Source organism: Cyanistes caeruleus, chromosome 6 (assembly GCF_971803275.1).
Source record: "Cyanistes caeruleus chromosome 6, bCyaCae1.hap1.1, whole genome shotgun sequence".
Classification (NCBI taxonomy): domain Eukaryota; kingdom Metazoa; phylum Chordata; class Aves; order Passeriformes; family Paridae; genus Cyanistes; species Cyanistes caeruleus.
Genome location: NC_141706.1, coordinates 27,915,814 through 27,933,919, shown reverse-complemented (window position 1 = coordinate 27,933,919; position 18,106 = coordinate 27,915,814). Strand labels below are relative to the sequence as shown.

General features: G+C 48.8%; 1 long non-coding RNA gene across 1 annotated transcript in view; it reads right to left on the bottom strand.

Moving 5' to 3' along the window:
* Positions 1 to 15,413, bottom strand: part of LOC111930138 (uncharacterized) — a 40,470-nt gene extending 25,057 nt beyond the window's left edge. The window contains exons 1-2 of the long non-coding RNA XR_015287801.1: positions 15,222 to 15,413; positions 12,400 to 12,566 (exon numbers count right to left, since the gene is read on the bottom strand). This is a non-coding gene — a long non-coding RNA (uncharacterized LOC111930138). The remainder of the gene's footprint in view (positions 1 to 12,399; positions 12,567 to 15,221) is intronic.
* Between the last annotated feature and the right edge of the window lie 2,693 nt (positions 15,414 to 18,106).

Genomic DNA, 18,106 nt, shown 5'->3' with positions numbered 1-18,106 from the left:
TTGGAACTTGATGTCCAAAGGGAAATTTCTGGTCTGCACAAAGTGCAAGGAGTCTGATGGATGGAGAATTTTCCTGGAATTTAGCAAAAGCAAAAAGTACTACCAAAGGCCTGAAAAACTGGTAACACCGTGAGATGTGACTGTCCTGCATCTCACCTAACCAAACATGACCCAGGGGAAAACTAGGCTTCCTGAAGCTTTGCCCACACCACACACAAAATGTTGAATGGTGTTGTGTTGCTGTCAGCATAATGAATTAGCTTCTGTAAGGAGACCCTTATGCAGCAGCCTTGGGTATGATATCCTTTAGCATACTTCAGGCTCTTTGTTTCTACTGATTTCTCCAACAAATGTTATCATACACACATGCCACTGTTTTGTCAGAGCATCTTACATGACAGAAAGCCCTTTGCAGGTTTATTTCTACCTCTGCTGCATTGTACTTGAAATTTCCAGACATGCCATTTTGGAAAACTCATTCAAGACATTAATCTTTTTCAGACTACAGGTAAACCCAGACTGTTTCCCCTCATCTTTTTTTTGTATAAAACCTTGCAGTACCTATGTCTTGCTTGTTCCTGTGCAGAGGCAGAGAAGGACAAAAAGGGCAACATTACCTTCTGACCTGCATGATGAGGGCATTCCCTGCCTTTTTAAAATGAGATGAAGGGGCTTGAAGACTGAATTATCAAAGTTAAACAACAGCGGCTGTAGGCCTGGTCCTCCCATGCCTGGTTACCTAAGGAGGCGTTCCTTGTGACACACCAGTTTGTCACTATGGAGTAATCCAGTATCTCCCCTCTGCACACTGTAGGGACAGCTCTGGTACTTCTCCTTACTGCCTGCCTTTCCTCCTCCCCATCAAAGAAAGTATAGGGAAACAGGAAATAATCCAGGGAGCAGAGGAAGACTCGCTGTCTGCAGCCCTGCCCCTTATTTCAGTGCAGTCTCTAATGACTGCTGGAAGAGTCCTTGACTGCGCCGGCTGGTCACAGCCCATGGTGGGTGAAGGTCTGACAGCATCGCCCAGACACTTGGAGGGGAAGGGCTGCAAAAGAAGGGCGTGGGTTCACAGGGCAGGCAGAATGAGGGTTGCCTCCTCCATCCTGATATCACTTTAGACCATCCTGATCAATTCTCTTTTGTCAAATTCATCCTTGGCTGAACTCCATATCTTGGAAAGTTATGAACTAACTCCCGGCACATCTGGCTCGTTTGGATTAAGAATATAGGTCTCTAAAAAGCCAATGCACCAAATATTTTTTGTGAGGTCCTCAGACAGAAAAGCCTCTGTTCATCTCATATTTTCTTTAATCCATTTCATTGGGAAATTTGTTTGAAAGCAACACTTTACAGTGGTCTTTAGTGGTTCCTAGGGCTTTAATTCATCAGACTATTCACACACACCTGAGACCATAGAAGGACTGGGCTAAAGCATCCCCAGGGGTCCATGCTTCCTGTTCAGTGCTCAGCCCCTCTCTCTTCCTTCTACACTGGTTGCCCTTCGGTGAAACCACACAAGTCCCAACACAGTGCTGTAAGGCAGGAAGAGACAGCAAAAGGTGGGGAAATTACCATGGTGAGGATGGGTTCAGCCACACCGGGCTAGGAGATGGAGGTGGATGTCAAGTTTGCTTAGAAATAAATATTCTGCTTGTAAATATTCTTCTTAGACATTAGTCTCCTCTACTGTCACCTAGTGAAGGAATTAAAAATGTTTGGCAGCTGAGAGCATTTGCTACAAAACCTTAAAAAAAAAAAACAACAAGAAGGCATCCCCAGAGCCAGCTCGAGCCTGTGACTATCACTAAGATCTTCCTGGCTTTAGAGTTGCTGCTGTCATTACTTTCAGTATAATCTGGAAGCAGAAATTCGGCTCCCTGACTCTCCCCTCACCAGAGCTCCCTGCTTCAGCAGGAGAGAGGCACAGAGAGACCCCAGGTGCCCTTTAGCCCCCACCACTTCTGGGAACATCTCTGTTTCCCTGGGCACAAGCCCCCTGGCCAAAGCTCCCCCGTCACTACCCGTGTGTTCTCCAGCAGCATTAACTTATGCACACACCATTCACCAATTGTTCAGCTTTTTTGTCAATGAAGGCACATTTTATGAATTAGAAGAGCACATGCCCCCTTGTGGCTTGACTTCGCTCCCTGCTCCACACCGCCAGCCCCCTCCGCACCCCGGCGGGGGGACTCGGGCGAGGGGAGGCTTTGCTCGAACCTGCACAGAGGTTAAAAATAGCTCACGGCACCCGAAGAGATGGCCGGGGCGTTTGAAGGATGAGCTGGAACGACAGCATGCAAAGAAACACAGAAAAGAAAAAGAATTTTTAAAAAAGGAAAAAAAAAGAAAAAAAAAAAACCCAGTAGCTTGAGCAATAGAGGGATATCTACTTCTACAGGGTTTTAAGAAGGGTTTAGCTAATTGAACTAAACAGAAAAGTAAGGCAGCTAACACATATGCAAAGTGCAGTCCCCTGCTCATCCATGGAGCAGGTACAGCACAGCAAATGGCTTCTGCCTGACCTATATGGCTCAGACACTCGCTAGAGAGCGTGAGTGGAGCTGATTCTTCACAGCCTTTTCTCTCCTCACCCCCTCCAGTCCTTAACACAGGATTTTCTGGGGTCGACTTTGGTAGCAGTTTAACCACAAGAACCAGTTTTACTGAGAACTGAAATGAATCCCATGACCTAATCCACAGAGGGACCCCTGAGAGGATCCAAGTACAACACTGATTTGGGAAATACAAGATTAAAGACCAGAGGAGAAGAAACAAGGCTGACAGTGCACAACCCACCCATGGACCTCATTTACAATCAGGATCATATCCTGCAGTTGTTACTCATGGCAAAACCCAAGGAGATAGAAGCCAGAACAAACCTCCAAAAGCCAGAAAGAGCCCTGGCATCCCAGGTTGCGGGATTGCTGTCTCTGGGATTGTGTCTGGGGTTAGGAACTAAGAATGCCAGACATCCAATTCCGACTATCATATCACTCCTTTCCTAGACAAGTCTCTGTAAAACAAGGATTTAGTTCTCCACCTCCTGGGGGCTATGTGGCTGAATTATAGATGGTAGAAGGTGAAAAGCAATAAACAAGAAATCAACCAAATTGCTAGCATGTGGGAAGAACACGTATTAATACAATTATGAAAAATAAAATCTTTGTTTGTGCAAATGTGGGAAGGAGTGCTGTCTCATGGTTACTGGAGACAGGGAGAGGCAGGACTCCTGGACTGCAATGCTGGCATGCATGCAGCAGCACGTTAAGCTCAAACTAAGCACTCAGGGCAGCTTGGTCCTTACTTGCAGTTGCACATTCTTTGGTCAAGGATTTCCTGGTTATTTTGGGGGGAAGCATCTAGCACTGTGGTGCCCATGGGTGATATTGTGAGGAGACAGGATGCTGGACATAAACTACACACACACACACTTGTGCATGTGCATATTTGCAACCCTTTTGAGCATAACTGTCTGCTTACATCATTAAAAACATTTTTGGCTTGGTATCTTACCTTTATATTTGTGCACACAAAGACCTCGATCATGATTAGGGCTTCTGAGAATGGACATAATAAAAGTTTAAAAATACAAACAGTAGTGGGTGTTATGAATGACCTTTGTTTCCTCTGCCTTAGACAGAAAGACTTGTTTTTCAGTAAGCCTTACACAGTCTTATATAGCTTGTGGGATGTTTTAGTTCATGTGACTGTCGGTTTAAAATACTTGTGTGGAATATTTCACTTGAATGCTTTCCACCTTCTTCTCTCATACTTTGCATGAACCAACACAAGTTTCTTCTCCTGAGTGAGCAGAGTGTCTCTAATACAAGCAATGGAAGCTAAACCTGAAATTGCTGTGTATTCTCCTTCCTAGGTCTTGGTTCAAAATATTCAGTCTAGCAAATAAAGCCCCTTCACACATGGGGAGAGCAAAGTCAGTTAACTAGACCTCTCCTTCCTCCTCAGAAATGCAGAAGAAAGCAGCTTGCTAACTTATCTTTCTTGGGGCAAGGGGCCAGCTCCTTTGGCTCCCAAAACAAGAAGGGGACTCCACACCCCATTTTTTTGGTGAGAAAATTGTCACTGGCACCTGTTCACCTGGAGAAAATTACCAGGACTGCATCCCAAGTTTTTCCAGTATGCTTTTCAAAGGTAAAACACACAAGATTCTACCCAGGAGAGCAAAGATGCTTTTGTCTTACTAGATTTGGAGCTCCTGTTAGAAATGTCTGGAGGATTAGTCCAGTTAGCAAAGACATCCTAAGGATACAATACAGCCCAAAATATCCTTGGTTCTCTGTGCTACAAGGACATAAATTCTGCTAAATTCATTGTGTCATGCCCAGGGTGCCCCCATCAAACTGACCTGATACAGTGGGAGCTGGGGGTGATCAGGGCTAACTCCAAAGGGCACTGGGAGCTGCCGCCATCACTGGTTGTTTGCTCGGGAGAGATCCAGCCCTGCAGCTGTGGCCACCGCCACTCCCAAGTGCAGCGCAGAGGATGTTCATTCTTGCTCACCACACTTGCTCTGGTGTAGTCCAGGGACTTTGTTCCCTGTTTGGCTCATCTGGGGTGGCTGAGATGAAAGCCCTCGCCTACCCATTCTGGGGAAGCTCTGAAGAAGAAAATTGCTTTCCCCTGCCCATGTCTCTGGCACACCTGGTGGTGCCTGTGAGGGTGAAGCTCTTCAGGTCTTGCATGGATGCAGGCTTAAACAGGGAGTGGGAGGAAGATGGCCGGTGATGGGCTGCAGAGCTCTTTGTACTGATGTTATTTCTGCATGATAGAAATTATGAATCCAGATGGTTCATTCCTTTTGGACCCAGAGTTGGAAGAGTGGATGGTAAGAAAGCACCACATAAACCAGGCAAAGGTAGAGGTACAGAGGACAAAACCGTCCTATCCATTACCATGGTGTAAACCCCTGTGGGGTCAGAGCAGTCACATTGCCAGTTACTTGAGCCCACTGCAGACACAGCTGTATTTTGTATTTTACCGTTCCTCCTTTTCAGCTCCTTGTCACAGTGGGGATGTGACTTTGACTCAGGCAGGGCAGGCAGCCTGCCGTGGCTTGCGAATGGAGGTGGGCAGGGGCCGGTGGTGGGGAAGTGGGCTGCGGCGGGGAACACATCCTGCCCCGCAGCCGGGTAGCTACATTCACCTCGGGGACGTCCGGGTTTGTAAGGGGGTTGTTTGGAGTTATTCGCCCCCCAGCACGCAGGGCTTAGGTGCCTGTGCCTAAAAATAGAGTGGAGCTGGGCAGGCCCTCGGTGCCGGGAAGGAGGGCAGAGGCTGAGCTGCCCCAGCGCGGCGGTGCCGCAGGGGCGCGGAGGGGAGCGTGCCGCTGATGTAACCGCGTGTGTCCCGGCCAGGGCTGGGATGTGCGCTGGCTCCGTGCTGGCTCTGTGTGCGGGGCTCACGTGGAGCCACTCCCGCAAGGTGGTGGTGTGGGGGTGCGTGGGGGCATGAGGAGGCGGGGGGGCTGCCGGCGAGGCCACCCGGGCTCTACCCCCGCGGAGGGAGCACGGGGCGGGGGTGCGGCTAAAGCTGCGCCGAATCCCCTTTAAAAATCTGCAGTTTGATGCCTTACTGGGTTTTATTTCTCTCTCCTGTTCATCTCTCGCCCTGGAGTTCTGTAGTAGCCCTGAATTAGCATGTCACGTGTATGGCATGTGGAAATGAATCAGGGGCATGTGAGGAGGAGGAGGACGCCTGTGTCTGTGTTTGCATCCAAGGATCTCCTCTCACTCTGTGTTTGCGTAGGTGTCTAGCTCCCTTCTCCCTCCTCCCATCCCTGCCTGCCTCTCTCTCCCTGCCTCCCTCTCATCCCTCCATCTGGCCAGCCCAGCTCTCCCTGCCAGCTCAAGCAATACCTAAAGCAGAAACTGCAGCTTTTTTTCCCTGCACCCCATTAGAAAAATAGGGTGGCCCTAGGCTCTGGACATGTGCTCAGGGGAGAGCATGCACGCACAGACACTCCCAAATCAAGCTCTCTTTCCCACTCTCCACCTTCCCTGGATTTTTGCTCCTTAGTCAGCACCTCAAGCCCTGCAGACTGCACCAAGGGCAAGCTTATTAATGCTAACAACAACAGAACACAGCCGCAAGCCGAGCCCCAGAGCTGCTTCTGGCAGTGGTACATTGCCCTCACCCCATTTTAGGGAACTGCCACCAGCACACATCTGCATATAAAGCCAGGCATGAATCAAATCCACCCATGAATAGGGAAGGGAAAATGTCCCCAGTGGGGCACAGGAAGCAGTCAGCATCTCCAGAGAGAGGGGCCAGGCATGGCAGGGGGAGCAAAGGCTCAGTGACAGCTGAGGGAGCTGGGGAGGAGGCACTGAGACCCTCTTGGGGACCCTCTTGGGGGTTGACACGTACATGCCATGGTTCTGCCTGTCTGCTCCAACCAAGGTCAGAGCTTGGCTCCCCAGGAAATGGATGATGCCGGGAGAGGGTTGGGGAGCACGCTCTGCACTCATTCCCTTGGGTCACATAAGCTTAGAGTTCCCAGTCCCATTCATGACTCTCCCTGGACTTCCCACCCCCTACCCTTGGGACAAACTCCTCTTTTTTTAGATTCTCCTGCTGTACATGGGATGTTTCTACACTCCCTCAAAAAGGCAGGTCTCACTCTGATCAGCTCCCAGGTACTCCCCAAGGCACAGGTTGCCTCGAGACGACTACATTCAAAGTCTCCATACTAACCAGGAAATAGCTACCTGACATCTCCCTCCTCAAATCTCTTCCAAAACAGCTTCTGTCCCCTGTCAAGCACGGGAGACAGGTCTCCTTGTCCACCTGCCTCCAGCTCCTCTCCACCTTGCAATCCATGCTCATCCAGTCTGCACCCCTCCTGTGCTCTTCTCCCTGCCCCTCGTTGTCTTCCAGGCTTTCCCCTGCCCTCCTCTCCTTGCCTGGGGCCCCGTGTCCTGCCCCGTGGATTGGCCTGTCCTGTTCCCCCCGGGGGGCGGCTGCTGCTGCTGCTGGCAAGGTGCAGCCTAGTGTGGCGAGAGGCTATAAATAGCTCTGTAAGCTCCGCTCTCACTGACACCGTTTGGACAGAGGATGGAAAAATAAACAAAGGAAACTCCAGGCTCCAAGCAGCAGCTACATTCCTCATGCTAAATAATGTCAGATTTTCCTCCAAGGTGTGTGGGTAATATACAGATTGGCACTGCGGGGTGGGGGGGAGCAGGAATCAAAACAAATTATACACACCCAGTGCATGTCAATATTTTGGTCCCTCTCATTCTGCCCTGTAGTAGTTAAGCACACGCAGATTGCCTATATTTAGAAAAGGGTATATTTTTAAATACTCTGAGATGGAGATTGTTTCCATTAATAATGATGGAGCACATTGGAGGAGGCAGACCTGGCGAGGAGCTGTCGAATGTTGCTTTAGTGACATATAGAGGCCTGAGAGATAAAGGACAGGGCAGGAGCAGAACAAATATTTTGAAATCAGGCAGTGATTACCCTGAAGTTTGCAGTTGTGTTGCTATTTTTACACAGGGGGCTGTTTGCACTGGGAGATTGTTCACAGTTCCCTGGTGCAGAGACTCAGACAGTGGAAGAGGAATTATATTATCAGGCGTTTATTTTATTTTGTGGGTTTTTTCCTTTTTTTTTTTTTTTTTTTTTTTTTTTAATTGAGGACAGAACATACACTGCAGCAGAAAGATTCAGCTCAGAATGGATGAAAGAAGGGATGGACACAGAAAAAAACGTAGCATTTATTGCCCAATTCTAGGATGCTAACTCGGTCTTGCTTAGGAAGGGCAATGACTGCATTTTAACAAAATCCTTTTTTTTCCCCCCCCTCCATCCTGTCATTCTCAAAATAGCTTCTCCCAATCTCAGTTTTCCTACAAGGATATGTGAATACTGAATTTTTGTTTATGTTATGGGAGGAAGTAAACAACCAAATAAGATCTGCACCATAACATGTGAGGAGCTAGACATGCTGGGTATTAAAAGGCTACCCAAGGAGCTCAGTATGTGAAAAGAGAAAGAAAAGGAAAATGATGAAGACAAAAGGAAAAAACTGTTTGCAATTACTTTATAACCGGGTAAATAGAAGTTGAGTGACTTACCCAAGGCTGTAGAGATACTCTGTGGCATTGCTGGGACACAAAGCCAGTTTTTTTTGTCTTAGGGCTACACCCTTCATATGATCAAGAAGATACTTACATTTTTCTTTCTCCTAGATGTTTCTGCTTAGCTATTTCACAGGCAGAAATCCCAGTAATCTTCCTATTACTCTCTCATGGAGGGACAAGCACTAGTTAGAGCTGCCCTTCCCAGCTGGTGTCCAGCACGGTGCAGGAAGGCAGCCCCAGCAGCCTCCAAGGCTCTTTCATGTTGGAGTCATTCCTGTGCTCAGCCTGGCTATAGCCAGTGGGCACCTGGGGTTTGGGGTGGCAGCTGTCTGCGGTGACACTGCTACCGCCTGACCCACATGCTGGTAGGGCTGCCCAGGGGGGTGTCCCTGCTCCTGTCCCCTGCTGAGCTGAGTCAGCCCTAGCCCAAAGCTTCCTCACTCCTGGGGAGAAGAGGCCAGAGGAGGCTCCAGCATAGCTCTTCAGATACCTAGTGCAGGGAGCTTTAGCTCTTCCCCCAGAGGTCTATCCTGCTGGCACATGGAAAATCTACTCCTGAAGGGCCATGACTTGTCTCCTATCTCCACCTCCTGGTCAGGGCTCAGCCCCTCTCCCCAGCCATGCTACTTAAGGAAGGTCATCCTTCCTCTGTAGCCTCCTAGGACAGAGAGCTGGTCTTCACCAGCTATGGCAGTTGCCTAATTTATCAGATCTGCACATGCAAATAAACTCCCAGTCTCCTGGGAAAACCCATTCACACCAAATTTTCCCCAAACTTGAATCCAGAGAGAGCAGATATGAGCTGACAGATAGGAAAGCACTGGGGCCAGATGTTTCTCAGGCTTTATCTTGCTTCTGTCATGGCCTGACCTGGGTAAGTCATGTCCCTTTACCCAGCAACATAGTGCAGGGGTAGCTGGGGTAGTCACAGGGTGAGATTAATCAGTGACTTGTAAATATTTCTAAACTCAGAAAAAATGAAAGTTGGGTGATGGAAGACACTGAAAAGTTTGGAATGTGTGAGAGCTCAGAACCAGAGTTTTTTAATCTGCCCTGCACACACACACATGCCACACACTGCTGGGCAAGGACAAGGTCCTTCCTCAACTGGTCTTCACCAACATCAGGGTAAACCTCAAGCTGTCAGAACGCTTGAGAGGATCATGGTGGTTTCTGGGCTTTGTTATTTTTTATCTTGGAGTATTCAGCCCACATATTTGAGTTTTCTCTCACAACTTCCTTACAGATACAGTGAAAGGCAACAAATTGGGCTGCCTTCTTTCTCCAGGGGGAGAGGGGTGGATAGCGGTGGGCATTTAAGGCTAAGCCTACTACACTTGCTGAAAAAACTTCCCTTGAAATACATGTGCGGAGTTCAAATCTATCTTCAGCTAAACCTTTGAATGAAAAATAAGTCGACAGCCTCATTCCGCCCATCTGATGCACAGGCGGCACACCCCACACACAGGAGCTTGGGATTTGGGGGAGAAGCAGTGGAGGGATTCCCATCAAGGAAACCCCGCTCACTGTCTGCTCTGGTAAGATGCGGGGGAGGGCTCCTCTCCTTCTCAGTGATATGAACATGAGATCCGTTGCCTCATGGTTGCGTAATGCCCTCACTCATTTGGGAATTCATGCATTACTCCAATTTAGAGCCAGTAAGAAGAAACCCCTTCTTCTGGGGACTGGGGGCTAAGGACTGCTGCTGAGCAATGTCACCGCGCTTGTGTTTCCAATGTTCATCTCACACTGCATGGAAACCCTTCCCTCTTCTAGGTTTCCTCTCCAAGAGAAATAGCTGCTTCACCTGGGGCTGGAGCTGGAAGTGAGTTAGCATGAATAGCTAACTATGTGTGCTGTGCGACTCCCTCGGAGAACTGGGGACCACAACATGGGAACTGAACGGATTCGAGCTTTTAGCACAACACGGCTTCTTCAATGTCAGCAGGCTGGTAAAGAGTGACATAGCATAGAAGACCAGCCATTTCTGGAAAACTCATCTTGCCCTTACAACCTCCCTCTAGCCTGCTCCTTGGCAACAGAGGATGAGATGGACCCTGGTTTTAAACTATGTCAGGTTACCAACTTCTGCAATTGCACTATAGCTGTATCTATACTAATACAGGTTTGGAAGTACACTAATTTACTCTAAGCTCTCTTCCCAAACCAAAATAGGCTCTTGGCTTCTCTTTATGTTTTGGTTGTTATGGCTCATCAAGCTAATGGTGGCACAGACTGCTCTCAGGGGGTTGTCACAGAGTGGCAGAGCTGGAGGGCACTTGGGTTGCTTTATCTAATCTATCCATCTAGCTGGTGCAGAGTCAGTCGTAACCAGCGTCATTCCTGACAGATGCCAGTTCAACCTTTTTAAAGGCTTTGCCAATATCCTTTACACACAATCTCCTTTTCACAGAGGACCTCTCTGTGCTGCAGACAGTAAGTGCAATGGTTCAGCACTGGCCACACTCATGCCTCCAAACGGAGAACCTGGATGGACCTGGCCAAGGTCCGTGGTAACACTACATAAAGTGGACTGGACTGTTAAATCTGGCAGGCAGCAACCAGCCTCCATGGTAGCCCAGAAACATTAAGCAAGCGTAGGTTGAACATGCACTGCAGAGCTGTGAATCTTGGGGACAATATAACTAAAAGATGAGAGACATCATACCTTCTACTCCTTCTTTTGGAGACTCTTGGAATCATGAAAATGAAATGGAGGCATAAAAAGAAATATAGCTACAGAAAACAGCTCCAAGGAAGACTTGCAATAGGAGGCTGAGGTATAGGAATACTCTTAGCTGAGCCTCAGGACTAGGATTTCTACTGGCCTTGATGACAATAAGCCTGACAATGCAGGATGCTGTTATGCTCTGATATAGCTACAGGGACAGTGGCACCATGCCAGCTGGGTGTTTTATTCATATTTTGCTACTCTTATAAAGATAGGCCCAAGTGACTCTCATGTCACTGACCACATACTACACATTTAAGGTCATTCTCATGGATTTGATTTCTGGGGGTTAGGTTGTTACTGTTTTGTTGTTTTGTGGTTTTTGGCGTTTTTTTTTTAAGATATTAATTTCTTTCCCTCTGCTCTTCTCAATTTAATTAAGGCCATGTAATCTGGAGATCTGTAAGGCTCTAGCATGAAGTCTCTGGCTATCAAGTTCCCATGCTCACAATTAGTAAATGGAGACAAGAAGAGCAGCACTGGAAGAAAGGGGTTTTAACTTAAGATGCTTAAGAGGATCTGTGATCCTGTTGTCTCATCACTGACAGGAGGGCCACAGGTGAGGAAGGTTTTAGGTTTCAAGCCAAGATTCAGGACATTTTAACCAGTATGAAAATCAGACATTGTTGGACTTTCTGGAGACAGACATAAGGAGGAATTCCTAGGACATTGGAATTAGGAGTACTAAAGGGATTTTAAGCCTCCCCCTGTAGTGTTCAAGAAACATTGAACAACATTGATGTCTCCTTGATCTTAACTGAGAAGTTCTCATTTCCTCTCAAATGTCAATGAATGCTGGCTTTTGAGCAACAGAAGCCTGAAATTACCAAAATTAATTTTTTCACATTCTGATTATCAGCGAGTGCTGTATCCTTCTTTTCTTACCCATATCATGCCATAATAGCCTCAGAGACATCTCACTTAAACTTTGCACTTGCTTGTAGACAGATTCTTGCAGAGGGAAAGGGCCTTCAACACAGTCAAGTGGAAGACAAGAGGCTTGGAAAAGTCTAGTTTGGCACCTATGGTGCTTCCCCCAGGACTTCTACACTGCACTGATGTATGGAGAGCACAAGCACACGAAACAGAGGGCACACTGACTCGCAACATCATCCAGGAACTTGCTGGCATGCTTTTGAGTTCAGTACTGGTCTGCCATACTTTCCGTGTCGTGCATGAAAAGTTGTGTCTCATACCACACTCCTGCAATGCTCAACTAGGCATCCTCAGCATAGTTTTATCTTATCTTAGGATGAACTCAAAGTATAGATTCAGAATGGTACCATCCCAGAATTAAGAAAAGTAGATGTGGTGTTTTGGGAAGATTTCAATTAAGTGATTGAATAGAGCTCATGAACATTTTCCATTTCTAGAACAGATGTACTGACATGAGGAATTCCCTGCTATAAATCTCTTCTTTCCAAGAACCCATTTCCCCCCTTTCTTCTGAGGGAGAATTTTTTTTCTTAGATGTTCTCAAAGTGCAATAGAGTGTAAGCTAGGAAATATTTTACACTTGGCTTTCTCAGAGAAAACACCATACCTGTTATGACATACCTGTCTCCAAGGATCTTGCCTCTGTCATGGGATTTTCACTGCCATCTCAGATGCTATGGAGCCTCTTGCTCATGTCCTGTGCTGTACCACAGTAATGGCTTGTCAGTGAAAGTCTCTACACATCTCTCATATAGGCACCTCAAGATGTTGGCTGTGTCCACTCAGACCTGAAAGTAAAAAAATGAGAAAAATCAAAATTTGCATATTTAGGCAATGCTATGATTCAATTGTCATGGGTATGGAAAAATTCTTCTATGCTGGTTCTTGCTGCAGCCACAGCTGAGAACTTCTGTGGGCTGTATCCCTGCACAGGTGGTCTCATGGTGAGATTTTGAATTGCCCACAGATGCAAGGAAAAAACATTGGAATAGAAGTAGGTGGTACATTGGGAAAAACATCAGACCTTCTCACTGTGCTTAAACATGGGACAGATGCAGCACCTAAAGAAGTAATTTCTGTGTAACTCCCTCCTCAGTGATGATGCTCCATTACAGAAATGAAGGATAATACAAATAGCCAAAAGCATGAATCCCCTGGTTCAGCTTCCTAAATGGAAATTTCCTCAAAAGGCAGGTGACTGTCTGGGGGCTTGCAGCCTCCACTCTGATGTGGTACCAAAGATGACGAGAAGATGGAGGATGCTGTTGCACGTTTGATACTGCAGTGGTTTGGCACTGCAGGTTTGGGGAAAGGAGGAAACCTAGCTTGAAGGTTAAAGTCAAAACTGAGAATCCCACCTCCTAATTTGTGTTCCAGGAACTGTCTGTTAGGTGGCTTTGCACAGATAAATGTGGCTCACTGCCCCTCCTTTTATAAGCAGGTTAGTGACACCAGCTGTCTCCTGGGAGTACCTGAGACTGAGTGAAGCAGTGGCTGCAAAGGGCTTTAGGAACCTCAGTTAAGGGATGAGGGTAAGAAAATATTAACTGGCTGGTAGTAGACATGCAAAAGATGCCCTTCTGCATATTGACTATAGGAAAGCAAAGGGAAAAATTACTCTAAGTGCTTCTCCTTTTCATTTTCCTTTAGACTTCTGCTGCCTGATTCTTGTTTCTGCTTCACAGGGAATTTTTTTTTTTTTTTTTTTTTTTTTCATCTGTCATATAGGCAGAAAACTCCTGGACCAGGACTGTGAGGATTTTTTTGGGTGGGGACAGCTGCAGATAGGTAGTAAGCCTGTACATTTTAATCTCCCTATCTGGCTAGATTAAATACATTTATAGCACACAAAATGTGCTGCAAAGTAGAAGCTAGAAGCCTGGCTTTGTTGGGCAGGAGAGAGTTAATCCCTATGGGGTGCTCATGTACGTCAGAGCAGGTTCCTGTCTGTGCAGTGCTCAGCTAGGATTGAGAGCTTTTGTTCCTTGTTGTTTTTCATGATTTCTTTGCATTTAATAGTGTTTGGATTTTTTTTTTTTTTAATACATTTTAAAGAGCATTTCAAGCTGGAAAATGGGGGGCTGTCTGAGAATCCTGTGGACTGCATTCCCCTTGGTATTCTAAGATATTAAAGAACATCATAGACACAGGCAGGACAAGTCCTCACCATGGCTGTGGTTTCTGTACCTCAGCCTTTAGTGCCCGTGCCACACCCTGCTTGGTCAAGTTCCTAAATCATCTCTCATCACCTGCCAGGGGGCTGAGCAGGGACTAACAAATGGTGGTGGGACTTGGGGTGGGGATGCTCGCACCAGTTCTCCAGCTCTGTCCCTCTCGGTCTCCAAAAAGCAGCTTTTACCTGTCCCAGCAGGATTGGTGACTATCAGGTGAGAAGACCTGATGTTTTGCTCCCAGGTTCCAAGTAAAGTCCAGCTCGAAGCATGACTCTCCTGTTTGATTTTTGACTGAATTTAAACAGTTTGGAAGAAAGTGGTGTCATTCTCCGAGCATGAATCCAGCCCGAAAGATTTGAAACTGACAGAGCCTGAGGTGCTTTGTGCTCTGAATTACAGACATTTCAGGACAGATGCAGTGCTGGATGCTGTCTCTACCCGCTCCAGAAAAGGTGAGCAGGGAACTCCCTGCCAATGGGCTGTCCCCTGGGCTCTGGAGAGACAGGCTGCTGTGAGAAGCTGGAGGGCACGCAGAGGTGAGGCACTGAGCTGGTGAAAAAAGCTGGGGAGGGTCATCTGGAAAGCAACGATCGTGAGCTTCGTGAAATAAATAAAGATTAGCCCAGCTGTGACTGAAGTTTTTGCCAAAACAACAACCCACAGTGACAGGCGAGGGAATCGCACACCGCAGCCCGAAGGGCGGATCGGCGTGAGGCTGCACAAAGGAGCATTCCGTGGGCTGGGAGGATCGCCCGGAGAAACCTTCCACGGGCAAACCCTCCCCTTACAGAATCTAGAGCTGAAGTGGGTAAACCCCTCAGAAGTGCAGTGCTGGACTCCTCCTGCCCCGGAGGGGATCGCCGGTAACACCGCGCCGCCTCCTCCTTTCCACCCCCGGCACCCGCATCCCCCGAGTTTCAGACCGTGTGGGCGGGAGGGAAGATCCCCCCCAGCCGCCGGGCGCTGCGGTGCCCGCGGGGAAGCCGGGCCTCCCCCGGGGCCGCTCGCCGGGCGGGGAGGCGGGGACGGGGCGGGGGTTTCCCCACAGCCAGGGCTGTCCCGGACCCGGGGGTTCCAGCCGGGCTGCGGGGCGAAGTGCGGGCGGCCCCGAGCAGGGGAGCTCAGGAACACCCCCGCAAAACCTGGCGCTCCCACGGAGCTACCGTGGGGGCTTCCGTCCCCAAAAACTCAGAACACATCACCCCTTGCCTCCCCCATCGGCCCCTCAAGGGGCGAACCCGGGCCGAGGCGGGAACCCCTCGGCCGCACCTCGAGCACGGAGGGGAGCGGGGGCGGCGCCCTCTGAGGCAGCCCCCTCTCGGCTGCCGTGTGGGGAGCAGCCGGGTGTCCGCGGGGGCGAGCCCACCGGGCTGGGGCCGCGCTCCGTGCGGGGGGCAGAGCGCGACGGGGGAGCCCCGACGGGAGCCTCGGCCCCGCGGCTGCGGCGGCGCTGCCCCGCCCGGCCCGGCCGCCTCACGCCGGGCTGCGGCTGCCACCTGCCGGCCGAGCGGGGCGAGGCGCCGCCCCCGGCCTGCCCCGGGCTCCCCCCGCCGCCGCCGGGCCGCTGAGCTGCGGCGGGAGCGGCGGCTTTTGTCCCTGCCAGAGAAAGGGGCCGGACGGGCACGGACCGGGACATCTGCGGCACGGACGTCCCCTTCCAGCATGAAAACCTCTCGCCCATGGTGTTAGCTCAGCCCGAAGCTGGGGGTACTGAGGAATCAGCGTTACCCTCGGCGAGTTCCTCAGTGCCCATCGCCGGCACACGTCGCACTGGCAAAGCCTGGCCGGGAAAGGAATACAGGGGACAGACAGAGGGCTGCTATGAATCAGCAGCTAGGGGCTCAATACGAGGACCCTTTGGAGGGCAGGAAGGGGGATGTGGGTGTACCTAGGAGGCTCCAGCGCTGCTGCAGGTGTGTAGGCACAAAACTGCGCTACCAGGGAGTCACAGGGCCAAAGCTGGCACACAGAGAATGGCAGAGCAAAAACTGGGCCCTGCGAAAGTGATTCTGTCAATGGAGACCAAGACTGTGGTGGAAGAGGAGGAGAAAAGGTAGCTCAACAAACCCGATGTGCCCAGACTAGCTAAGAGCTGCAAGACCCTTACATCACACTGACTCCCCCCAGGAAGGTGCTAGGACAGTCTGTGGCATGGGATAGGAGAGATGTACTGGGATAGGACAATCTTACCTGCTCCTAGTAGGACAGACCATCCATCCAAGTGCAAATACATCCAGAGAGGAGGCAATACTAATTTTGTCCTTGGCCACTTCTCATCTTTGCTTCAGCTGCCCATTCATTAACTTGGAGGTAGAGAGAATAAGGCATGACAGTGCTGGAGCGCTTCAGTATCAGTGACAGCACTTTTCCCGGCATGGAGAAAGACAGAAGCACGGCAAGGGGGAGGGAGGTGGTGGGCATTGCCCTACAGCCACTGCTCACACCACTACCTGCTCCTCAGCTTCTCTGACGTTTTTCTAGGTGAGGAACAGAAACACAGCTGGAGGGGGCTGCGGAGGGGAGCAGACAGTGAGGCTGGCTCTCAGCCCCTAGGTGCTCTTCCCTCTTCTTCCTCCCACTCCTCCCACTTCCCTCCAGCTGCTGGTGCTGCTCTTTCCTCCCACACAGCAGCTCTAAGAGGCTGGAGGAGACAGTAGGAACAGGGGAAGCACTTACAAGCTGACAGATGCCATTGCCTGGTTTCTTTCCAGAGCCCCATCTTCCTTCGACCTTCACTGTCTCCTCCGCTTGCTCCAAGTTGGCAGCAGTACTCACAGAGGTGGCTGAGCTGCATGATGTGGGGCACAGAGAAATGTGGGTGCCTGGGAACTAAAGCTGGTTACTGAAGCCCTGGGAAGAAGTCACTTTGCTGCAAGTAAGGGAGGATTAATGTAAACAAAAAAAAGTAAAGATCATGGGTTCTCCCCCCCAGAAACCAAGCCATGCCATCCAGGATTCGTTTTGCTGGAGATCTCGTCAGTAGTGTGCAAGCAAGGCTCTGAGATGGTAATCAAGGGTTGCTGGTGACACTTTGAAGAGTCACAGGGATGAATTAATTTCCATTTTATCTGCTGTGACCTTGCTGCTCGTTCTAGTAATACCAACTTTTAAATGAATATTGTGAATTCATTCACACTTCGCATTCCCCTCTCAAACTTCCTAGAGTCATGCTGACAATATTAGAAAGTCTTGTTCTTCTTTTTCACCCACTTGAAAGGTTGAACAAAGAAATCACAGTAACCTGATATGCTAGGACATGCTATCCAGACTGATAGAACTGCAACTGCTATGCAGTCAGTCAAAAAGATTAAAAAAAAAAAAAAAAGCTCAGGGCTAAGCCAATAAATAAAAAGATGGAAAGAAAATAAAAGCCCTGTCCCTGGATTCACACTGGTAATGGAATGGGCTCTACTCCTCTGCCCAGCATTGAGGAAGGTTGAAACTACAGGCAAATAGAAGGGGTTTGTCTTGGCTTCTCTTCTGAAGAGTTTCTAAAGGAACTCCCACCCATTTGGGTTTTTTACTTATTTTTGTCTCTTCCAGGTCCTACAACTGAAGAAAGCAAGCCTTGCCTACACTAAAATACACCAAATTGTTTGTTCTTCTGGTCAAAATGTCTTTGAAACTTTTTAGGAGCAAGTGTTTCATAAGAAACACTCTAGGCTTCTAAAGGCACAAAATATCCTGTTACGAAAAGAGACAGAGGGCTCTTTGTCAGGGTACCAGAAGCAGTGCTGCCCTGATCTGATCTGCTCCTGAGGAAATGCTGTCACTTGGGTTGCAGCCACCCAGTTTTCTAAGAGCTTTCGGTGACTCTCCTGCTAAGGTTGGTTACTGTATGCAGGTGTAGGGTGGCTGTTGCTATAGATATTCAAAGGAAGGCCCATGTAAACCTATGGTGACAAGGATAAGAACTGTTTTAGAGCTCTTGCAGCCTGATGTGCTGACTAAGCTGCTCCAAATAATTAAAATTGCCCTATGATGACAGTCAGGAATTAATTAAGTAGGGTTTGTAGGATCATTCAATTCACCTCTCTCAGATCACTGAAAAAGACTCTAAGGCTGTACTCTAATCAAGATAATATACAGATTAAATAAATTTTAAACCAAATTTTCACTATTGCAGTCTAAGAGTTAATAGAAATGGTTCAGTG